The following is a 26,870-nucleotide window of genomic DNA, read 5'->3' on the forward strand; positions in this document are numbered from 1 at the left end:
TCAACTTTGATCGTCAACTACATGACATGTATTGTAATTAAGGTATTTAGAAAAGGCCTTAACTGGTCAAGATTTGAAATTTCAATGTACAATTTTTTTTAGAGTTTCTCTAGAATATTTGGGAAGAAAGGTGACTATTATAGACAAAGCCTTGTAACAATTTATTTCTAATTAAAGGTTTCTCCCTTTTTACTAACCCAAGTATTTCATATTCTATGTTGTGTGTCGTGGTTGAAACTTGCATGGTTGGGGATGTAATTTTCTTTCTTAATTTCAAGAAATACAAACTTTAGGACTAACAATGTTGAACAATTAAACCATGGCTACAATAACATGCATACATGGATATTCTTTGTAGGTTTAAAATATGCACTTCAATTTATGTATTAGTATAAATGCATGCTTCAAGGAATGAAATGGTTATTTTTTTTTTCTTTTTTAGGTTTAGAAAACACCAGGTAGGCCAAAATTCTGGTGGACTCATGCCATGGGAGACCACCTAAGGTATTTCTTTAAGGCCATATTAATAACTTTCCAAGGACTGCATATTTCATGGCCAATTGATGGGGTCTCCCTCCCTCATCTTTGACCTCTAAATTGCTAACTTGGAAGCAAACTTCTAATTTTTTTTAAACAAGAATTTTTATATATATCTATATGTGTGTGTGTGTGTGTGCACCAATGAATTCGGTTTTAGTACAAGTGAAATGTTTTGTGTAAGACAGATTATGTACATATTTCTATTTGCCATGCTACATGGGTAATTCTTCTACTTTAGTTAATTCGCTCATATTTTCTTTTCATATCCATTTGTAAAGTGGATACTAGGATTGGTCCCTGGGTAGGGTCTCTTTCCTAATTCTCCGCGTTAGAGGAATACTTAGTATTTATTGTATAAATACTTAGTTAAATCCATTTTCCTTTAACCGACAACTTTCCTGTAATAGAACAAACCCATAGACACATATACATATACATTTTATTGATAGATTTGTTAGTAGAATTTATTCATTCACCTTCTTGAATTCACTTAGAAAACATAGATAAATGAAATCCTACTTATTTCAAATTCCTTATTCTAACTACAGAAATAATATATTTCACACAATTTTTTCTAGATGTTTATATGTTTATCGAAGGATTTTTGTAAATAGATTAACGACTTCCACGTTCCTCCCAAGCTCTACTCATTCCTACTATGAAAACCGCTTAGTAGTTCTTCCTCAACTTCACCTCCTTAACCCCAGGTAGTTGCCTGGTAATTATGGGTTCAAGTCCAGTTTTTCTCTCCTACTGGTGCCTTTTTTATTATGAATTCCTTTATCTCTCGTAGTCCTATTTAAAATAAATTCCACCCATGAAAGTTTTCTCGAATCATGTATTTCTTTAGCAATCTACTCAGACAACAATTTATATTGTATTGCAAAAATGGAGGGTTTTACATTCTGTTCCTACCCTCATCCTGGGCATAATTGATTCCAATTGTTTTCCTGGTAGTTAGGAGTCTAATCTCTCACATGATAGGCTTTAATATATTTAGAAGAACAATAATACACAAAATAGTTTTCTTTTTAGTAATCAAAAATATTTTACATTTTCATAACATATTGCTTGCACCACTTGACTTTTCAATCACATGTCCAATATAAATGGCATAAAAAGACAAATTTACCAAGGGTATCACATCTCCCCGCTCGTTAAAAGAGAGCACCATCCTCAGTGTTTTTATATTTCCATTTTCCTTGGAAAGACATAGGAAAAGCTTATTTTATTTCATCTTCCATCACCCAGGTGGCTTCCTTAGACCCAAAGTGCTTCCATTGAACTTTAAACTAGGAAATGGCCTGATTTTGGAGTGTAGTATCCCTTCGGTCCAAAATTTGTAGAGGCTCGATCTGGAACTCACCTTCAGGTTCAACCTGTACAACATTCCAATCGCTAATATGAGCATGATAATGTATATTTTTTCAAACAATACACATGAAATACATTATGAACCCTAATGTGGACTGGTAGTGCTAGATGGTGGGCCACTGGCTCTACCCTAGCTAGTATTTCAAAAGGCCCACAAAACTAATGGGCTAGTTTAGCATAGTTTCCCAATTTTAAGGAAATATTTTTTAGTAATACTCTAATATATACATGTTCCCCCACTTGGAATTCCATGTGTGTCCTTTTAAGTTCGCATACCTTTTATCCTATATTGCACTACCTTTTAGGTTCTGCTTGATCTTCTTCATCGTCTACTCCATTTCTTGGAGAAAATCTATCCCTAATGTAAGCCTATCTTTAGTCTGACTCCATCTTAAGGGGATATGGCGCTTCCTTCCATATACAACTTCTAAAGGAATCATCCTGAGTGATTGCTCATAACTATTGTTATAGGAAAACTCAATTAAATGCAAATAGTCCTCCAATTGTGTGGGTTGGTTCATTACATACATGTGTAGCATGTTTTCAAGGACCTAGTTGACGTTTCAATTTTCCCATCTGTTTTTGGATGGTATGTAGTGTTGAAATTTAGTTGTATACCCATTCCAATAAACAATTCCTTCCAAAAATTGGAAGTGAATTTTGCATCCCTTTATGATATAATGGCCTTTGGTATTCTATGAATTGTAAAAATTTCTTCCATGAAAACCTTTGCCACCTTTATAGCTCTATAAGTAGAAGGAACAAGTATAAAATAAGTAGCGTTAGACAACTTTTCTACCATAACCATAATAAAATCATGTTGTTTCCTATTCTTTTGTAACCCAGTAATTACCTTCCACTTCCATTTTAGTATGGGAAGGGGGTTTAATAATCTTGCTAGGTATTGATGCACCAATTTTACTTGCTGGCACTATTGGAATCTTGCCAAGTACTCAACTACCTCCTTCTTCATATCACATTAGACAAATTCTTTTTTAAGAGTTGTGATAGTATTTTGAAAACCCAGGTGGGATGAAAATGGTCTTTCCTGGTGTTCATATAATATTAGTTGTTTAATCTTGACCACATCTGAAACATAAATTACATTTTTAAATGTGAATAACCCATTTTAATTAAGTGTATAATCTGGTTGTTTTCCATGATCAATTTTATTTTCAAATTTTCACAAATTTGATGATAATCTTTATCTTCTAATGTTCTTGTCTTAATCTATTCTATGAAATTTGTTTCAACGGTACTTACTATTAACTCACAAACGTGATTTAAACTTCTACTTAGAATGATTTCCACTTTGTTTTATTTTCCTTTTATATGCTTAATGTTGAAGTCATATTCACCCAAGAAGGTCATCCATATGGCTTGTATGGCATTCATGTCAAGTTGGATGAAAAAATATTTTAAACTCAAATGATAATAATTAAGTTAAATTTATTACCAATTAAATAGTGTCTCCAAATTTTAGGTGTGGATAATTGGATAGTTTCTCTCATAATCCTTTAATTTGTAGCACTCATAAGCCACCACATGACCTTCTTGCAGGAGTACTCCTCCTACAACTTCCAAACAAGCGTCAATACAAACTACAAAGTCCTTATTAGGATCTATTATTTTTAGCATAGGCGCAATAGTAAGTGTTTTAATTGTTCAAAGCTCTCTTCACATTTTTTAGTCCACTCAAAGTTAACCCTTTATTCTGTAGAGGGATTATGGGGTATGCTTGATCTAGGTGGATATTGGTGGCCACTCGCCTATTTCATTTGGACCCTCATCATTGTTTCTTTCAGTTTTTCAGGTTCCTTAATTGTAGCATAGTTTACTATTTTTGGCAGTTTGTTGGGTCTCGAACATCCGGAGCCATTTTGAGGCCCTAAACAACATTTTTTGGCAAAATTGCTCAACAATTTCAAAGGAAATTGTGCCAATGTTGTAGTCCTAAGAGAGATATTTCCAACAAGGTATCATATATGTCAAACGGAGATAATATGACCAAGTTACGACCCTAGGAAGTTGGTTTCCTAACTAACCACAATGGGGCCCATAAACTCTTGGTGTTACATCTCCTCGGGTTATGGTTTTGGTTGTTTAGGGTTTTTCACTTATTGTTCAATAATAAAAATGCCCTTGAGTCTCATTGTAACTCAATTTAGAGTCATGTAGCCGCCATATCTCTTCTCAGAGATAAGCTACCATCACATGAGCTATCTTATTCCCATTCTGTTTGTAAGCATAGTTCAATATTTTTCTATTAATGAAATGAAGTGTTTTTCCGTTGCATCTCTATGCTTATGATTAAATCTGTAAGTTGTTGTGTTCCTGTTTAAATTTGGATCAATGCTAATTTAGACAATCCCTCTATAAATTTTCAATAGTATCTTGAGATACCCATGATTGATTTAACGTTTGTCACATCCTTAGGGATTAGCTAGGTAAAAATGGCCTTTACCTTTTCAAGATCCAAATCTATTCCCTCTTTAGATATAACATGGCCTAGATACTATATCTTGTCCTGATAAAATTCACGTTTGTTGAAATTAGTGTAAAATTGATGTCCACATAAAGTCTACAACATTATTTCTATATGTTTCTTATGCTCCTCTGGTGCCTTCTAGTAAATCAATATGTCATCTATAAATATTAGTATGAACTTCTCTAGCAACTTGCTAAAAACACTATTCATCAAACATATAAAGGTAGAAGTTGCATTTGTAAGTCCAAAAGGAAGCATTGTAAACTCATAATGTTTGTATCGGGTTCGGAAGGCTATTTCCAGAATGTCTTCTTCTTTAATCCTCAGTCGGTGATAACCAAACCTGAGATCTATTTTAGAAAATATAGCTCCTCCCCTTACTTGGTCAAATGAATCATCAATTTTGGGCAATGGATACTTATTCTTAGTTTTCAACTTATCAAGTTTCCAGTAATCAATGCTTACCTAGAATGTACCATCTTTCTTTTTAAAAAATAAGACTAGTGCACTCCACAGTGACACACTCGGTCTGATGTATAATTTTCTTAATAATTCTTCTAACTGCATTTTAAACTCCAATAATTATGGTACACTCATCCGATAGTGCACTATTGATACCTGGACAACTGTCCTGGTATTAATTCTATGGAAAAATCAATGTTTCTCTTAGGCGGAAACCAAGAAGCTAATAAGGAAATATATGATAGTCTTGAATAACTTCCAAAATCATTTAAGGATTTAGCTTGCTTGTCTTGTGAGTGGTCTTCCACTTGAATGACAAACAACTTGCATCCTTTCCTTTAGCCCTTTTTAAATGTAAAGTAGATCTTTGTTGAACAAAAATGGGCCTAGGTGTGCAATTTATAATTTGAGTTTATCCATTTTCTAGAGTGTAGGTAATAATTTTATTAATACAATTAACAATTTCCATGTGCCCCTCCAACCAAGCTATCCCTACTGGAATTTCATATGACCCCGGTGGAATAATGTTAAGATTCATGGTGATTTAGTTCCCATATAGAATAATAGCAAATGTCTTTACCAAATTTGTAATGTTTCCTTTTGTGCTAATAACCAACTAGACCAACCATGAATTTTTGTATTTTTTAGAATTTAATTTACATTTTTCTACAATCCGGGGACTAACATAATTCACACTAGCACCAAGGTCTGTCAAAACATAAATAGGTTGGTTTAAAATTGTACCTTTTATCTCCACCATGGTGGATTGATGTTTTCTCTAGCGCTCTTCCAATGATACATTGATTCATGGAATATCCCTCACCACATCGTTAATAGTGGAAGCCTCTTGAATATTATGTAGATTCTACATGGATATTGTATTGTAGGGACAATTTTGCACAAGATGGAGTTATCCATAGCCCCAACATTTTAACGTTTCTTTATCTTTCCCATTAAATCCCTTATTACTTAATTAAGCATGTTTGGATCTGATCTAAGTCTGTGTCTGATTTCTTTGGGTTTGATTAATATTTTCACTGAATTTCGACCCTAAATGCAGTTACCAAATTGATTAAAAGATACATGTTTTTCTTCTTTTCCACCTTGGGAAAAATTTTCCTTCTTTTTATTTGGCCATGATCTCACATTTTCATTTCTCTACTTAGCCTACTGGTAGCATATTCTTTCTTTTCTAATGACCTCATCCATTAGTTTGGGACTATTATATTCAATTCGTTCTTTAAAAGAGAGAGGAAGACAATTAATAAAGTGTTGTGCTTTATCTTTTTGTTCTCATATATATGGCACACACCTCAAAAAATGAGTAAATTTTGTCCCCAACTCATCCATTGACATTTGACCAAGTTTTAGATCATGGATTTCATTGGCCTTGCTATCAAAATAATGTTCAATTAAACATTATTCCGTAAAATTCCTCCCAATTAACATTAGTATTTTCTAAATTATACATTGTTCTGACTTCTTCAGACCACAAAGAATATTTCCCTTGTAACTGATATGTAGTTGATTTAGATTTATATTTAGTAGAATAATTGTAGACTTGAAAGTACCTATTGATATTAAGAAACCATTCTTTTTCTGCTTCTTCAGACTCCCCATCATAGATTTGGGGTTTGATCTTCTTGAATTCTCCTTGTAGTTCCTTTTTTGGCCTCTTTCGATGCTTCAAATGAAATTTTTGTGAACTGTGCTCTTCCTTTCCATTGGATTTAGCTTATTTTCTTTCAACCACCTCTTTATAGGTCTTTTTCATGGATGTCTCTCCTGAGTCCTCTTCCTCCCTTATTGTTTCCACAATATTGGGATTGGATCCGTTTATTAGGTTTTTAATGAGTTTCTCTTGTTCTGCACTAACTTTTAACAACTGCTCATGTCCTAAACAGAGGTTCCCTAACTCTATCCATATATTTATCACCATATTCATTAATTCCACTATGGGCACTTGTGCTTGTTCACCCAGATGTACCCATATTCCATCTTCACCTATGTTAATGTCTCATTATGGTTCTACCATCGCTTCTCCCTTCTTCCTACTCTTCTTCTTCTCCTATGAAAAAATAGAAATTCATTATGTTAAACAAAATCATGGTAAACTTATAAGCCACATTGTTGCAACCTATATTATTATTATGCCATATGTAACATCCCTCCAAAATCACATAGAAAAGTAACTATGAATTACACATTAATTTTTTTTACAATTTTAATACATCCATTAATTGCTACATAAAAAAGATAACCCCTTGAATTCTACTTGTAGAAGTAAAACACTTTGTTGTTTTCCAACATTCCCTTTTCGTTCCTTTTGCATCAAGTAGCATTGAATTTTCTCTAGATTTTAAATTTGGCTTGATACCCAAAATTGGTTGGACATGGTATTTAACTTTTCTTATTTATTTCCTTGTTGTACAATATTAGGGCCATGGATATGCTAAATTGCTGATCTAGCACAATCCACTCCGTCGCTTAAGGATTAGGGTTATATATATATATATATATATATATATATATATATATATATATATATATATATATATTCTTTATACCACATCTAGACCCTTATAACATTATATGTGTGTGTCAAAGTATGTATGTATATATATATATATATATATATATATATATATATATATATCAAAGCATGGAGTTGGGTTACATTTGTCGGCGAAATGAGGGCATATTTTGTTGAAAAACGGATGCTCGATCGAGCTATTAAAGTGCTTTAAAATAACTTGATCAAGCGTTTAAACAAATTCTTGCTTAAGCCATTTTCTAACCTGAGTTAAAAACTTGATCCAGAGTTATGGATCGATCGAGAGTTATTCACCTTAATACCATTAATAAAAAGTTGGTAAGGTCGTGGGCATGTTAGTTTTTCAATGGCTCGATCGAGCCACTAGTTAACCACATATGTCGTTCGATCAAGGGTTTCTTTAACGCTCTATCAAGCTATTTGAATTTTGAATTTAAGCGCTCAATCGAGTTTTTAAAGAACTCGATATAGCCCTTGAAGTCCTAAAAACTACAATTTCAACACCCCTCCTGTAGATTTCTCTGCAACCCCATTTTGCACCCTATCGGATTTAGGGCAGAAATTGTCTTTAAGTGGTGTAGATTAACACATTGGATTCGTAAAAGAATCCCCTATGCAATGGCATATGAATTTGACACTTTCAAATTCATATGATATTTTTCATCTAATTTCTCTTAAACATAACACTTCAATTTTCTTTTTTACGGTTTCAAAGGGGCTAAATAAAAAATGAATAACATAAAATATACACAACGAAAAAATTCAAAAAACACCATTATCTTCATTTATGAGTCCTATTCAAAAGGGTACTCTTAGTTTTTCAATTTATTTAAAGAGTTGAAAAAAATCTAATGTGAACACATGTGTCTCCAAAATGAAATTAATATATTACTTCACGAACTTAAAAAAATAATAAAAATATAATTTTGCATAAAAAATAAATTTTCAATATGAAAAATTTTGGTCTCTTCATGTAGATCATGCTCATATATATATGTCTCTACTCGACCGCGGCGATTTAATTTAGTTTTATTGATGGAGAAGATTAATCTATCACCGTTAAGGTAACTACCTATCCTCAACCTCTCTGCCATAACGGTGTCATTTGTGTTTGCACTAGTTAAGAGCCCATCTCTATAACTGCGAAGTTAATTGGTAAAAACAATGTTTTTTACCCTATCTTCTAAGGATTCACATCGTTTTTCAATTTTCCTTGCTATCTTTGTGATGAGAGCAATGTATCTTCCCGACCAAAGCAAAGTCTACAAAGTAGGTCTTGAAATCGGCCATGTTCATTATACATATGTTTTTTCATTTGCTATATACTTTTGTGCGACCTTAAAAATGATTTGCACCAGTTACTATTTCAAATTTTGCTTGGTTTTCTTCCAGGAATGGTATTGTTATTTATTTTTTATTTCTTAGGTTTGGAAATTTTGCTTGGTTTTCTTCGAGGAATGATATGGTTATTTATTTTTTCTTTCTCAGGTTTAGAAAACACCATGTAAGCCGGAAACCTGGCAGGCTCTTGTTGTGAGAGACTATCTAAGGTATTCCTTTAAGGCTTTATTAATAACTTTCCAACGACTGCATATTTCATGGCCGGTTGACGGGGTCTTCGCCCCTCGTCATTGGCATGTAACTTGCTATCCCGATAATAAACTTCCACCTTTTTTTTAACAAGATTATATATATATGCTCATGAATTCAGTGTTAATACAATTGCAATATTCTGTGTAAGATAGATTGTTTTGCATATTTCTATTATTTTAAATGTTATTGGGGTAATTCTTCTATTTTATTTAATTCTTTTAAGTCTTTTTTCATATCCATCTATACAATGGATAACAAGATTGGTCTCTATGTAGGGTCTTTTTTTCAATTCTCTATAGTAGAGGAATTCTTAGTATTACAAGTAGAAATATTTAAGTTAAGAAAATTTTAAAGGCTGAAAATTTATCTTAAAGATTAGAAACTTTGGTGAATCTTACTAATCCATAATATGTGAACTATAATATGTTTGGTGATATTTTAGTAAAAATATTCAAACTTCTAATAGCCTTATTAAAATTTTGGTGATTTTTAAGGTAATATAATTTTTTCTTATAGGTGAATCACTTAAAATTGGGAATTGACGAATCTTTTTTTTGGACAAAGGATGGAAAATTAGTCCATCTGTGAATATTAGCCTAGCCCATAGAATTTTCCCTGGTTAAATCCTCTATCCTTTAACCAACAACTTTCCTACAATGGAACAAACCCAAATACACATATATACAAATACATTTTATATACAGAAACATTATTAGGGTTTATTCATTCACCTTCTTGAATAGACTTAGGAAACACACATAAATGAAATCCTACTTATTTCATTCTTAACTTTGAACTACAAAAATAATATATTTAACACAAAATTTTCCATATATTTATATACTTAGCTAAGGATTTCTCGAAATAGATTAAAGGCTTCCACATTCCTTCCAACCGTGAACTACATTTATCAGTAGTTCCCTACATTTATCAGTAGTTCCCCCGAGCTCTACTCCTTCCTGCAAGGAAACTAACTTAGTAATTCTTTCTAACTAACTTAGTAATTCTTTCTAGCTCCTTAACACCAAGTAGCCTCCTACTAATTCTAGGTTCAAGTCCAATCTTTCTCTCCCACCTTTGTTTTATTCTAACCTCTTTTATATCTTGAAGTTCTTTTTAAAATAGCTTCCATTGATGACATTTATCTCCAATCATGTATTTCTTTGGTATGCTCAACTAACAATTCATACTATATGGTAAAAATGAAGGATTTTACTTTTTGTTCCTACCTCCTTCTTGGGCATAACTGATTTCAATAGTTAAATTGGCAGTTACGACTCTAATCTCTCACATAATAGTCTTTAACATATTTTCAAGAATAATACTAGAAAAAACAATTTAATAAAAGAAACATTTACATTCTCATAACATATTACTTGTACCACTTGAATTTTTAGTCACATGCCTAATATAAAATCCATAAAATCCATTGAAAGACAAAGGGTATCACACTTATAGGCATCATCCCTATTTAGATATTATAGTGATCCTTCTCATGTTTCTTATGAAAATAGGATTAAGATTCCAAAACCATTTTTCATAGGGTTATCCATTCACAAAGTACGTCTAGAATGCTAAGTTACATTACTATTCTCTAAATAAAAATTCTTCCATCATTTCTAAAATAAGTTGATTTTTATTGATTTCTTTAATTTGTTTGTGAACTTAGAGTCACTTACCTTATGTTTTTATCTTCCCATGAAGTAGGAATTGATATAAGATTTGTTGAAATGTGAAATGAAATAGAATAATAATTAATAGAAATCATCAATATTTAGTCATAGTGAACATAAGAGAATAAACCATCACAAACTTTTAAGCTAGGAAACCGGATTCGTCCTAAACCCCCTGCGAATCCCGAATCCGGCGAATCCGACACGATTCGGTCCGGATTCGTGTCCAAATCACAGGACACGTCGTGTCCAAGGGCGTGTCGCGATTTTCAGGGGCGTGTCGCGATTTTAGGACGCGTGTCCGGTTTCCAGGACTCGCTAAGCTCAGCGCGGGTATGAAAAGGGCATGTTTGCTCATTAATATTTTCATTTCGTAAGTGATTTGTGTTGTTGCAACAAGGAGTAGAGCATTTTGGCAGCTTCATAATCAAGTCTAGGCCCTAGTATTGATATGCTATTCATGGTAATGTTAAATTCTTAAAGTAAAAGTGACATTCTCCTTAATCTTCATTTTCATCCTTTTACTTAAATTTTTAACATTACCATGAAATGACTCAGGATGTTTGAGAGTGGTTCCGGCCTCATTGGATTTCATATGGAGAAAGTAGAATTTTAGATTTCATTCAAAATCCAGCAGACTTATCAGTTTTTCAGGATTTTAGGATTGCAATGTTTCCATTGAATTTTGTCATGTATTAGGGTATGGAACTCGTATTTAATCAAGAGCACCAAACCAAGAGCTTCTGAATATGTCGCTCCCGCTCCCGTTTTCGCTCCCGCTCCCCGCTTTCGCTCCCGCTCCCAAGTAACACTGTTCCTGATGATATGGGTCTGGACACCATTGTTGAGTTGGCATTGGCCAACATGGATCTCAATGATCTAGTGCTAGAGCTTGTTAGATTTGATGACTTAGAGGGGTCAGCCTCCATACCAGCAGATGCAAAGGCGACTATGGATACAGGGGAGGAGGAGGATGTAGAGGAGAGCAGTGGGGACCATGATGATGGGGACAGTGATGATGATTCTGATGTTGATTGATGCCTTGAGGCTTGTATACCTGTAGTTGTTTTATATTTTCTATTTCTATTTGCCATTGGCATTGCACCAACACTACCTATGTAACACATTTTGATTTGATGACTTAATGAGAAAACTACAGTTGTCAGTGTGTTTATCTTACTATCTTGTAGTTGTAAGTTGTCTTTCAGTTATGAATTATGAATCATGATTTAAATTTTTAATAGATTTATCATTTATGTGACCAGTACCACTGACATTTATTTGAATTTTGTATGTACTATGCATGCTAATAGCTATAGATGAAGATCTACGTTTGAAATCAATAAATTTGCATCATTAATTAAAATTTGTGTAAGAAATATGATAATATCTAATTTTTAATATATATATATATATATATATATATATATATTAATAAAATAATATATAAAGTGTCCTAACATGTCTTGTTCCGGGGGGTCAGCGTGTCTCGAATCCGACACCACGAATCCCGAATCCGACACCACGAATCCCGAATCCTACGTGTCCCGAAATTTAGATATATACCCTTTCTTAAAACTAGCCTCTAAAATACTTATCCCTAACTCCTCTTCTTTTAAAAAAGTTAATGGCACTCTTTGTTTTAAATTGACTATTTTTTTTCAACCATCTTTCTCATATCTGAGGGATAACACCATTCCACCAAAATAAAACATTATTATTTTTATATATTTACATTTTATCTAAATTCACTTAAAGAAATTTCAAATTTTACAAATAATAGTTTTAAATTAAATTTCTTTATATAGAAAGGAAAAAATCAAATTAACATTTTAAAATTTTGTTTTTTAAATTTAATTACTTTTCTATTTTATAAAGTTTTCCACTTTATTCTTTACCAAAAACAAATCTTTGCGGATGATTAAAAATATATAAAAATTTAACCGTCTTCTTATTTTATCCAATTTCCCACTTTATTTAAAAAAATATATATTTTTCTCATTAATAAAGAAAAAAATCACCTTTATTCACAAATAAAAATAAAAATTTCTAATAAAGAGAAGTAATATCGAATAAACTTCCATGCTTATATGGTTTTGTAATATCGAATAAACTTCCATATTTCTATAGTTTTCTAATTAAATATTTTTGATATCTCAGATTCTTAGATATAAGTCTGTTCGACTCCTTTTTACCATGCATACATTTTTACCACATATCATTTTATTTTATTGCAAAAATAAAATAAAAAATAAATAAATTCACCCAATTTTCTTGAAAAAGAAATAAAATCACCATATCACAAAGTGATAAAAATTAATATATACCTAAAACCACGTGAAAATATATAACAATTCAACTAATAAAATATATACCAGTTCAACTAATAATAAAATGCAATGCCTAAACCACATTAAAATACAATAATATAAAATAATAAAATACAATGCCTAAAACCACGTTAAAACTAGTTTAACTAATTACCTTTGCAAATGAAAATGTATACGAGTCCAACTAAATAACCTTGCCTATGTCATAACTAGTTACCTTTGCAAGTGAAAATATATACCAGTTCAGCTCAATAACCTTGCCAATGTCAAAACCGAATTACGAATTCGATTAAATAGTAAATAATTATTTAAAAAAATATATCGTGTATGGACTTTATTTAATGCGAAGAAATTGATCAATTCAGTTTTAGAATGGAGAGAAGGTTTGAGTGAGGTTATTGATATTGGTTTACTTACCAGTAAGTATACTCATTTAAGAATTTTAAGAATTCAATAAAATATAAAGCTATTATAATATTATTGTTAAAATTATTAAAATTTATTAAATTATTAGTAAAATGTCAATCTAAATAAAAAAATAATTATTATTTCTCTCAACTATTTAAAATAATTTTTAATTAAAAAAAACTAATTCAAATATATACGGTATAAATTTATATTTTTTTTACATGTTTACAAGAGATCATGTTCATCTGAAAAAAAAAAAAAAAAAAAAAAAACACTATTTCTCTCATGCTATGACACTATTGGTCTCATTACAGGGTAGTCAGTGAAGAGGAACAAGAAAAGAAAAAAGAAAAACACTGGGGAGTTATAGGGATCCCCACCCAAAAAGGATTCAGCGAAGAAAGAGATGGAAGTTAAAATTCAAAGAATCTGAGACCACAACCTCGACTAGTTGAGAACTTTTCAAAGAACATGAAGCCTAAGCAGAGGAAAATACCAGCTTTGGAGAGCATCAACATCCATGTTTTACTCCCGAAATACATGTTGAAAGGAGACATCAGAGAAAGAGGGGAGAATGTTCTAAATCAACTCGATCCAATTGGAAAGTGCATGAACCTCAAGAGAACAACGACCCTGATTCCAGTTGATTAAGACAAGGGAGTCACCAATTATAAGTAGGCTGTCAAAGCCCAACCAAGAAGATCACTTGAGAGCCCCCTCACAATGCAATCAGCTCAGTGCTACAATTGCCCCCCCAACCACCATGCCATGAGAAATGATATCAGACAACAAGGTCTAAATGAAGTGAGATGCCACATCCACAAGTCTCTTCAAAGGAGGCACCATCAAAGGAGAAGATAGGGTAGATGCCAGACATAGCAACATATGAGACAGTCCGAAGAGAGTGCTTTGGAGTCCAAGAACCAATTTCCTTGAAAAAGCAGTAATGTCCATCGCAGCAGTCAATATCACTAGTTGAATGCCTTCAAAAATCAGAGCATTCCTAGCGTGCCAGATCCCCAAAGTACATAGAGGGGAAGAGTTCTATGGGCTTTAGCTTTGGAATTCCACAATAAAAAACATTTGAAAATAAAGGATGCATCGTTGATCTGAAAGACACCCAAAATTGTGGCTACCCCAACTCAAATCTCAATAACAAACAAACAAGTGGATACAGTGCTCGGAATACTATCTACACATACAACACCATCAAGGAAAACATAATACTAAAAATCTAAATTTATGTGAATTTTATTGCTTCCTCAAAACCCATATGCTTGGGAGCTGCACTTCATTCCAAATCTGGATTTCAAATATGAAAACATATTAATTGATTGAGCACTTGTATCTGGGCTAGGTTGCTAGGGTGTCACTGACTTCTATGGCACCATTACCTTTGGATTTGCATATTTGTCAGTTTTATAAAGTGATTCCTACGTGAATTCAAAGTTATAGCAAAGCAAAGCAGGGTCTGTGGCTTTATTTTTGTTTATGTCATAAAGGTATGAGTATGTCAGTAGATTATTTGTGTTTACTTGTGAGAACATATTTACCTCATTTGTAACATTATTAGTATAGATTCATTTTAATTATTAATTTGGCAAAAGTTAAGAAGGATTTTTTTGAGGTGAAATTTTGTTTTAGAGTGGAAAATTTGAATAAAATGTTACCCATTTTTAAATGTATAAAATGGATCAAAATTTGCTAGGGTATAAAAATAGTGAGACTACTTTAAATGTTATATATATATATATATATATATATATATATATATATATATAATTTCTTTATATAATGTATATATAGTTCTTTCTAAAGTTGATATAAGATTATGTTGTTTCATATGAACATCCAAATATTTTATTGATGGTTGATACTGAGAGTGATATATATATATATATATATATATATATATATATATATATATATATAATTTTAAAAGCATATGTATCAAATCCAAGTTGAACACGGACATACTTACACATTTCTCATAGTGGCTTGTAGAATGAGTCACTTGGCTTAAAATGTGTAATTTTTTAATGTTTAATATAATGTTAAAGAAAAAACAAAATAATTAAAAAAAATTACACGAAAGGTGTCCCTTTTTGAAATTGGTCAGGCTCAGGTTTTGACATGGATCAACTTCCTTTTTTTGTGTAAGCTTGGTAGATCTTTTTCTATTACTATTTTCTAAACATAAGTATAACTTTAACAAAAATTGCAGGTGGCCTCAACCTACCCGCAGGAAACCAGGTCTGTTGGCCACCTATCTGTATTGAATATTGTCCAAATATTGAAAAAAGTTTTCATGACCATCTAGGCTACATTAGCAATTTTATCTACTATAAAATTCAACTTAAAACGGTAAATGCTAGCCAACATATAAACAAAATTCTATTTGAAGAGCTTTTTCATTCATCTTATGAGTCCACCGGGGTTGGGGCTTTCACGCTAGATCCTAGGATTTTGCTTCTCTTCATGTCCTGTATGCTCTGTTCAATCTTGTTCACCGTGAGATTGTTTCAGTACAATTGCATCTGGACAAAAACAATCTCCCTGTGCAAATCCTTCATACTAGGCTCAGCTGGTCTGGCCTCCTTTGGTTCCTCTTATTCCTTATATAATGTCATTTCTCTGGCCAGGATATTCTTCATTACCTAGTACTATTGAATTGTTTGTCGGAACAACGTTTGATGGCCTTTGGTGTTCCCGGGGTCTTTAACTATGGTTTCCCATTCTTCTGCCTCTATTTCCTAATTTTCTATACTATCATTAAGTTCCCTCTCTTCCCATTCTTCTGCCTCTATTTCCTGATTTTCTATACTATCATTAAGCTCCCTCTCCCACTCGGATATTTGTGCTTTCACCTCTGGCAGTGTGCCAACCACATACACATTTATCAGGTTTTGCATATTCTCTTTCCTGGTCTTCCTTCCTCTTTTACTTGGTCCTCTGCTGGAGGTTGCTTCCAATCCTTTCTACTTTGTTCTTGCCTTGCTTGTTCCTCTATTACCTCTCTTACCCATTTATTTTCCTTCCTTTGTCATCCCGTTCGCCTTCTAGCTTAGTTTCTTTTTTCTCTGGCGGCTCACCTGTTCTTGGCTTGGAGCACTGAAAGAGTTCTGATGCCCCAGAATTCGCTGCACTCTGTTAGTGATATTACCAAGGCTTGCTGACAAAACCCGACTGCAGCTCAACATCCTCTAGCACTCTTCCACCACCTTCTGCAGCACCTCCCACCTTCGCCCTTTGCATGCAAATGCCTATTCCGCTAACGGTCTTACCTTTTTTTTCTCTATCAAGCTGCCTCACCTACCGTCCAAAGGACACTCCACGTGACTTCGTCCTCTTTCCGCTACCCTTCCCCTCATTTGTTTTACTCGGGATGGGGTTTCCCTAACGCTGCCATAATTTCCTTTCATAACTCCACACTTACCATCGGTTTCTCTTGTCTTGGGCTTACTCCTTCTGTCCTGCCACTTTCCATCTGCTCTTTCGTGCCCGCTCCTAAACTTGACACCAGGTCGTTGTATCTCGCCTCCACCCTCATCCACATCTTTTTTTGCCTTGTACTGCCTGCTGCCCCACCTGCACTTGTGGCTTGACCCTGTCCCCTTCCACCTCTGCCCTTCGAGGCAGTTGGGTGCTTGCTCTCACGTCAGCCCCCCATGCCCTATGGCCCACCTCCCCTACTTTCACTGCTTCGTGCTTACCACACCCCAATCAGGGGACATGGATGAACTTTAACTTAAGAAAAAAAAAGGGAATTACACATCTTATTGTAAAATGGACGGATTAGAATTAGAATAATCTCAAATCCCTAGGAAATTGGTGGGCGGGGAGCCACATGGAATGAACCTAATTTTTACACGAATCTCCATGATAAAAGTAGGGATAAATATATTTAACTAATTTTTAATATCTAAATTAAATTAAGTTTGTTATTTATTTATTTTTAATGTTTTTGAAAACTAATAATAATAATAATAATAATAAGATAATTTAATTTTAAGATTATGGCTAAATTAGATATTAAATTGATATATGAGATTTTTTCATTTAAAGTTTATAAAGGTATATATATTTTAATTCTCTTTGAATTTGAACCTATAACATTTTATCAATGAAACACATACTCTTAACCGTTGTTTTATATATATATTAAAATTTTCTCCTTTATAGTTATACTTTGTTAATATGAAAATGAGATTTGTAATTTCTCCATTCCACAAAACAAATATATGTGAAATAAACAATTCAATAATGTGAAAAAAATTCAAACTATAAATGCATATCATATACTTAGTAAGTACTTCAAATCAAGAGTGAGGAGTGTTTACTTATTGTTTCAAATTAAAAATGAGGAAAATGTTTGTTCACTCATTATTAAAGAAAAGTAAAGCATAATAACAAAATTATTAACAATGTTTTTTTTTGTAAGTTGGGTATGACCTTTCTTTTCATTAACATTCAAAAAAACAAGCAGGTTAAAGCCATAAACTATGTGGTTAGGTGGCCTCAACCTGCCCAGAGGGAAACCAGATTTATTGGCCACCTAACAACATGATAAGCCATCCAAAAAAAAAATAGTATGAGTCTGTCTATCCAGGCTAAATAAGCCTCTATGTCCTAAAATTTCCTAAATTCTAGATAACTGTGAACATAAACATACAAAATATAAGATTGTTGCATACAAAACTAAATAGTAAACATCCAACTATTCATCATCAACTGAATCCATAGGAGTAGGATCCTTAGCACTGAAGCCTTGAAGTGCAGAGTGAGGGATACACAGGATATGTTGTTCAATCCGGTTGAGGCGACCACTTTGCCTTTGGAGCTGAAATTGGATCTGATGTAGATCTATGCTATAATATGAGAGCCTCTAAGAAGATGAAGCCAATCCATAAGGAATATGTGCCAATGCGTTCACCAAGAGATTCTTCATCATCCAATATAGATGGATAGTTTGCTTATACTAAGAGGTTCTTCCCCGTGAATGTCCTGGGTCTGACACCAAAGATTTCCAATCTTCCAAATCACTATCCATAAGGTCGGCTTGCTAGTTAAGCTTGACTTCCCAAGCTTCCATCAACTGGCGGACCTGGGTTGAACTTCCCTCATGGTACACAGAGGCAACTTCATTGATAATACGTGAGACCGATTTGCGGCCTTGGGGTTTACCTTCATATTTATTTGTGAGATGAGCTTTAGGCACACCTCGGGATTTTTTACCTCGACCACGAGAACCCCGAGTAGCCTTTCCTTTTCCTACAGCGGCATGAGCCATAATTCGAGGAGAGTGGAGATGGAATTTAATAGAAGGCGAAGACCCTATTAGCCAACCCAAGAATGGGTCGCGCTGGACTAGGGTACCTTCCACAATAACTAGAGGAAATAAGATCATTTGAATCGAAACATTTTTCCTCCCTCTGATGTAGGCTTCCACCCGCGAGATTAAAGAGTTTTGGGACCAGAACAAAAGGGTCCCTTTCTGCCTGGTGGAACTCAGGCCATGAGAAAAATTAAGCCCCTCCCATGCTGAAAACCAATAGTTATAGAACCTATACTACCATCATTTGAAAGTAAACCACCGTTGTGGCAAGACACAAGCCCGACCCACGAAATACCCATTTACAATAGGAGAATTCCAAAAGAAAGAGACACAGGCATAAAAAAAATAGAGAAACCCTCATATCACACAGTGATTTCCATATATAATTTCCAGTGAATCTTCCCCCAAGCCATCTAGTAAAACAATGTTCCATTCATCGCACAAACCATCAGAACTAGGGAATTAGCTCTGGTCACAGAGGGACAGTAATGAGAACTAAGAACATACCCATGAGCGCTAGTCTAAGGCGACAGTGAATGAGCCTAGAGCTACTCGAACCAAGGTGGATTCGACCATGGATTACCAATAGAATGTTAGGTCCCTATAATACTAGTGATTCCCCCATTACTATTTTCATTGTATCCCTTATTATTATTGTTGTGCCCCTATTGTCCCCATATTGTTATTAGTGTGCCCCATAGAAGCCCAATATTGTTATTGTTGTCTCCTTATATTATTATTGTTATGTCAACTTTGATTATATTGTGACCCCTTAGACTCCTATATATAGAAAGGAGGTTTTGTCATTTGTATCATCCAAGAATTGTTCATTTGTGTAATGTAAAGGAGGTTTCTCCCTCGAAGAGGCTAATTTTGAAGTCGTTGATCTATATTTTCTTCTATTTTATGAGTTGGTTGCATAACATTTGGTATCAGAACTTTTGATTCTAGGGTTTCGTTGCTCCAAACAGGGCATCGTGGAATTTTCTCTATAACTTTTTTTCTAGATGTTTCAAAAGCTTAAATTAAAACCCATTTGAGTCAAAATGGTGATAAACCTTGGGTCTGAAATTTAGATATTTTCTTGCAATATTTTTGGATATATGATCCAAGGGTTTTTGCAGGCTCCCGAATTACATCCCAAAAAGGTGAACTTGGGAAACTCGTCATAACTTTCGCTTTGAGCGTCGGATTGAAGTTTCATAAGACGTTATAGAAAGAGGATGGACTGTAGTTGTATTTTTATCATTTTCAGGTCCGAAGGTCGAAACAGTGACATGTGGCACTTCATACAAGTTATCTCTACTGAAAAAGTATATAATCAGGTCATCTTGGGAGATTTGGCATAACTCTTTCTTGGAGAATCTAATTTCAATCATACTAGTGGCATTGGAAAGAGAACGTAGAGGGCTACCACAAGTTGTAATTTCATACCTTGGAGATCTGAAATTTCATAGATACAATAGATTCAATATTGATCTTCTACAAAGCAAAAAAAAAGTGTGTAGTTTTTTTTTTAATTTGCAGAAGTTTGGTTTGAAAAATTAGTTTGAAGTGATTCAAAGGGAGTAGTGAGGCATAATTATAATTAATTGATGCCTTGAAGAAAGAAAATGTAAACACCTATTAAGAAACTTGAAAGTTATACCATGACTCATGAAGAAGAAGAAGAAATACACATGATATATAAAAATTACAAGACCAAGTGCAACAATTTTCACTCTCACAAAAAGTAACAGAAGCTAATATGGATGGATTAAAGAAAGGAATGGAAGCTAAGATGAATGGCATGGAAGCTAAGATGAATGGAATGGAAGCTAAGATGGATGGCATGGAAGCTAAGATGAATGGTATAGAAGCTAAAATGGATGGCATGGAAGCTAAGATGAATGGATTAAAGAAAGGCATGGAAGCTAAGATGAATGACATGGAAGCTAAGATGGATGGCGTGGAAGCTAAGATGGATGGCATGGAAGCTAAGATGAATGGTATAGAAGCTAAAATGGATGGCATGGAAGCTAAGATGAATGGATTAAAGAAAGGCATGGAAGCTAAGATGAATGACATGGAAGCTAAGATGGATGGCGTGGAAGCTAAGATGAATGGCATGGAAGCTAAGATGGATGGCATGGAAGCTAAGATGGATGGTATAGAAGAAAATCTTAAAGGCAACATGGAAGATTTGAAGATAGATTTGATAAAGTTTCTACAAGAAATGCTTACTAATGGTGAAAGGGTAGTAAAGGAAACTCATGATGAGAAAAAAAGAAATGTTAATCATGATTTCATAGACTCTAACATTGGATTGAAGACCCACCATGTTCCAAAGATCGATATGAGGAAGTTTTATGGCAAGGATCCTGTAACATGGATACTACAGATGGAGCAATATGTTGATCTCCATAATGTGAAAAACACACAAAAGGTATGCATTGCAACATTATATTTGGAACCAAATCAGTTTGTATGATATTGATGCCTTTGCTCTTGTAAACAAATTTTCACTTGGGCAATTTTTACGGAAGAAATGATAGCACGTTATGAGGCTACAAAAATAAACACCTTTTTTAGTCAATTGATAAATCTCAAACAAAAGGGTTCAATGATGGAGCACATTGAGGACTTCAAAAAAATTAATATAAAGGTAAAAGATATTCTAGAGGAGAATAGGATTGATGTGTTCATAGGGACTTTAAAGGATAACATCCAACATGAGGTTTGCCTTTCGGAACCTGATTCATTGGAGAATGCATTCAAGTTGGCAAGAAAATTGAAAGCAAAATTATGGAAACAAGGAAGCCTACCACTCACAACTATAAAGATAGAAGTGTTATTGCCCCTATCCTTCCACAACCTAAAGGGTTGACACCACAAAAATTGGAAGAAAAAAGAGCAAAAGGGCTTTGTTATAGTTGTGATAGAAAATACACTAAAGGTCATAAGTGTGCTAAGAAGAAATTATTTTACATAGATTGTGAAGAGGAGGAAGAAAGGGAACAAGAAACGTCAAAAGAAGAGGACATGCACCAGGACCAAACCCAAGATAAAGAAGAAATGAATCCGTCCATATCTTGTAATGCATTGGCCGGAATTACCACTCCTCAAACTATCAAGATAGAAGGACATATCAAGAGAGAAAAGGTAATAGTGTTGATTGATTCGAGCAGTACCCATAATTTTATTCGATAGCCAAGGAATTGAATTGCTTCCTATATCCAACACGAGAGTGTCAAGTGATGGTTGCAAATGGAGGAACCATAAATTGCTCTGGAAAGTGCCATAATATCAAGCTATCCATGGGAGAATATGTATTGAATATCCCAATTCTTTCCATTCCAATGGGTAGTGTTGATGTTGTGCTAGGAGTCCAATGGCTACAATATTTGGGTATGATAACTTTTAATTTTCAAGAATTTTTCTTGAATTTTGTTCGGAAGGAAAGGAAGTTGAATTAAGGGGTATCGCAGGGAAATCAGGAAATATAATCAGATTTAACAGCATGACAAAGCTTCTAAAGAAATAACAACGAGGCGTAATTGCACAATTTTGTTCGCTAGAGGTTCTATTGACGGTGTTGGACCCGCCAACATGTCAGGAGATCTCCCCAGTAAGAAGTCGCAACTAGACCTCAGACCGTTTGGTGTAGGAGTCCCAGCAATGGGTCGTATGGTATTGCCTTGACCGTGGTTTCACACAAAGGAAAGTAAGATGTCCCTATTGGTAGCAAGGGTGTGACATATGCAAAAAATCAAGGAAGGTGCATGAGAAGTTCTAACACACGGAGGGTGAGGTGAGTGCACCCCTTGGAAACCTATGAAAGCACGGAGTTAAGAAGGGAAGACACGAGCTAAGATGCATCAAAAACTGGAAGGCAAGTGAGCTAGCAATCCAAAGTGATGGTTAAACCAACAACACATTTTAGTAAGATTCATACATACATATACAGAAAATAGCTACACATGCATGCGTAAGCAAACAGATACATATATCATTTAGAGTAAACAAGATAGCTAAAATACAATACGACATATGCATGAAACACATTGGATCTGTTATATTAAGAAGTGTAAGTTCCAGTCATACAATAAAACCATGACCAACCACAAGTTCCGACAGCGAAACATTACAGTCATTGTTGCCTGCTCCAAAGAGATATACTAGCTCTGCACACTGGAGAAGCCAAGGCTCGTTACAATCATATGAAAGCTCTCTCTAAGATACTCCTATCAGAAGCTTGGCTAACCAAAAGCCTTTACAATGAGTTATGAGGTTCTATTTATAGAAAAGGGTGCGGTGACCCTTGAAATTCCCCTTTGTGACTCTTCATCTACCCTCATGACTTTTATGTCTGACTATTGACACTTGGACTTTCACTTTACATGACGTTACATTAAAATACACATGTTCCCATGTGGGCCGACATAGGCTTGAGAAAACCATGCAAGACATCACTAAGATTCAGACATATGTGGGACGACCAACCCTTCGACATCTTCATGGTGGTCAATTGTGGGGGACTGATGCCAAGCTTGGTGGTCCATGGTGGTGTACGCGCGCTCAATGGTGACATCCTACTGAAAGCGAACTCTTGCCTCTGTTGCATCCGAGTGCACTAATACGACTCCTCTGTCCAACTCATCTAATGGCATGTACATGGTTGCCTTGGGTGCGGCCAAACTGAAAACACACCAATGCATAGTGTCTGTGTTGATATTCAAGTGTGTGCTGGTGGTCATGAGCATCAACTATCAAACTGCATGTTTAGCCCCAGTCAGACTTAGTTCTTCTCTTCGTCTCGGTGAGTGTACCAAATGGGTGGGATCACATGCGTGCGCAAAATAACATGCATGCTGCTGAATTCCCTTGCATGCGATCGTCAACACTACTCACATTGTCTGCTCCGTGCTAGCTGCTAGAATGGATCTATAACTTGTATGGGCATAGTTTCATCCATTCGTACATGTTGCGCCCCCTATTGTACCTGTTCCTGCTGCAACTCATTCTCTCGTCTGTACAACTCTTGTTCTTCCTTGAGTTGTTTCTTCATCAACTACAACTCTTTCTCTTCCCTCATGCGATCGTCTTGTTGCGCCATCACCTCATAGCCTCAATCTCCAAAGCTGCTTTAGTTATGAGTGGATCTGCTTTGAACTTGCATCTTTGCTTCACCTCTATGGTGTCAACAACCTTCCTCTTGCATTCATCACGTGCAGGTGTGCTACCTTCTGCTACTGCTGATGGTGCTGCTCGCTGTGATGTTGTTGCCATTCATCTCGATATCCTTTTCCATGAACAACTTGATGTCTTCGTGGATAGACAAGTTCATAGACCCTTGATCGACTGCATCCCCAGTTGCACTCTCAACGGTGTCCTTTGACTCTGCTCCCCTGAAGGCCATTGTACTTGTGCTGATGGGAGGCGGACGACACCTATGATACTTGGAGACATAACAACACACATGGAAAGAAATATGTCCATCGAAAACCAAAACAAAATAGAGGGCTGACATGTAACATACCTATGTGATTGTTCGTGAAGATTGCGCAATTTTCACCTGGAGGTCGGGAGACTAACTGCCAAGACTACGGGAGACATAGTCTGGGATGCTAGGAGGTTGACTGACTACCAGAACTGTGTAATGGATAGTCCATCCTGGCCTGCCGAGGATTGAAAGTACGCAATGCACAATTTCAGTCAGTAGTGACTTGCAACCAGCAAACTACATTGGGCAATTTCTGGGGCCAGCAGGGCACTGCCTCCAAGAATTGCGCAATGCAAGCCTGGAGGTCAGTGTTGGGCTAGACTTGCACAATTTTTGGAGGGAAGGTAGAGCCTTCACTTCTGGAAACGTGCAATGGTAGCTGGGCAGGGCAAGGTTCGGGCCGAGGCAGCCCAGATCCATCGATGGGCGACTGAAAACATTAGAAGTTTGAATGCATGGTGAGGTTGAGTGAAAATAAGAGTGAATGATCGTTCATGCAAACAGTGAGTGCAGGATTTAGAAAATGGGATAGCATGCATGCGAGTGAAGCGGGTCGCCGCGACGACGACCCTCGAGCAAAAACAGTGTCATTCATGCGACAGCGGTGAGATGAAAATTAAAACTGAAACAACGCTTGTACAAGCTAACATGCATGTAAACAATAATAAGCGTTCACATAAATCAAGAAGACAATACTCACACAAACCAAAACACAAAAAGCAACCAAAACACAACGTAAGACATGCAAAGTGGGCTTACCCCGAAATAACTTAGCTGAATGTGCCGATGAATCCTAGATGCGATGTTGGATGTAAGAGCTACAATATAAATGTGATGAATGAGCTTTGCAGCATCCGGAAAATGAGTTTTGATAAAATCGAGGTTGTGACGTGCATGGCACAAATCTAGGAAAAGTGATACTTGGTGGGAGGTTTCTGAAATGATCCTTGCATGTAACCTCTAGTTGCTAAAAATAGATCCCTAAATCAAGGGATGCCTTTGCATGTTGCCTTGGGAAAATGATTCCATGCATGCAAATCAGTTTTGCTCAGTCCCGAAGGGAACCGGTCAACCTAAAGGCACATGCATCGGTCTGCGAGCTTGGGATGGAAATCTGCGCAGTTTCTAGGCTAAGCAGAGATGGCTATCCTAGAGGGATTGCGCGATTTATGGGAGGAATAGGTGACTGTCTCCCAGGATTGCACAATTTTTGGGCTGAGCTGCTGTCCTGGGTTAGACTACACAATTTTCTCAAGGAAGCCTGTATGACTGCATTACGCAATTTCTAAGCCCAGCAGGCTACCTGGCTAGATTTGCGCAATTTTTTCTAGCTTTTGGGTTGGTTGTCCCAGAGGGATTGCACAATTTCTGGGAGTAGTAGGTGATTGCTTCCCAGAATTACGCAATTTCTGGGCTGAGCAGTTGTCCTGGGATGAATTGCACAATTTTTTAGAGGAATACTATCAGGAAGAATTGCGCAATTCTAGAGCCCATCTCGGTGTCCAGATGGGTTTGCGAAATTTCTAGAGGGAAGGATGGTTCCCCTCTAGAATTGTGCAATTCCCAGAGGGATCTTCTCAACCATCAACTGACACTAAATCTGGAAAGCATCGTGTGAAGGGGGTGGAACAAACTTGCATGCACAGGCTGACAAGACTCTATGAAATAGTTGAATTTGATGTGCTTGACAGTGCAAGACATGATGTTCAGTATGGTTGGTAGGAAGGCTCAAAAATGAAGCTAAGGAAAAATTTTTGAGGGTGGTTGTAGTTGCTACAACACTTGGCGACACACTGGTAGAACTCCAGCTCTCTGAATGGACCTTGTTAGTGACAAGCAAGTCTAACACCTCCGAAAGTATTGTTCGGTTCTCTGGTCGTCTTGGTTTCCACACTTGCTTGATTGTAATATGTAGCATCTGCCAAGCCCTTGGTTGGTCGACACACATTCCAAGCCAAGCCAACACAGTTGTTTCGATTGGGGATGAGGGGTATATTGGTGCACAAGTAGTATAGTCGTTAGAGTTTTAGTTTCATCTCTGGTGTTGCTCCACTACCAGCAGGCCTGGACAGTACCCCGGCGGAGTCACGCAGGAACACAAGCATCGCTCCGCTACCAGTGAGCTTGGTCAATACCCTGGTAGAGTTACTTGCATCACCTCTCTGCATAGGAAGCCTTTCTCTTCTTTCGCCTTATTCATTTTTCATTTTTTTCGAAATTTTTCACTTTTTCATTTTTTCATTTTTCATTTTCATAACTGTGCATAGCACTTATTCATTTTAGAGGCAGAAGAGGGATACCGACTTATTGAGAGTAGAAGAGGTTTTTCCTTCAGAGAAATAGTTTATATATACCTCTGACGTGCTTGTTAAGGTTTTCCCCCTCACCTTACTCTACTTAACTGAGTTGACAAGGATTAACCCAAAAACAACCGACTAGAGTAGGTGATACTAGTTAGCACGCAAGATTTGTGTTTTTACTAAGGTTCACTTCGAACAGTACGTATTTTCCATTGATGAATCATGGATTGAAGACAACAAGTTCTTACATAAGAGAGAAAAAAATAGATAACCAAATGTTGATAGTTGTACAAGTCCTATTGTACTTTATCCATCTTGTTTCAAGAGTCAC

This window comes from Pinus tabuliformis, chromosome 4_1 (genome assembly GCF_031772625.1).
Source record: "Pinus tabuliformis cultivar Carrire ecotype Pingquan chromosome 4_1, CPIR1, whole genome shotgun sequence".
Taxonomy (NCBI): Eukaryota; Viridiplantae; Streptophyta; class Pinopsida; order Pinales; family Pinaceae; genus Pinus; species Pinus tabuliformis.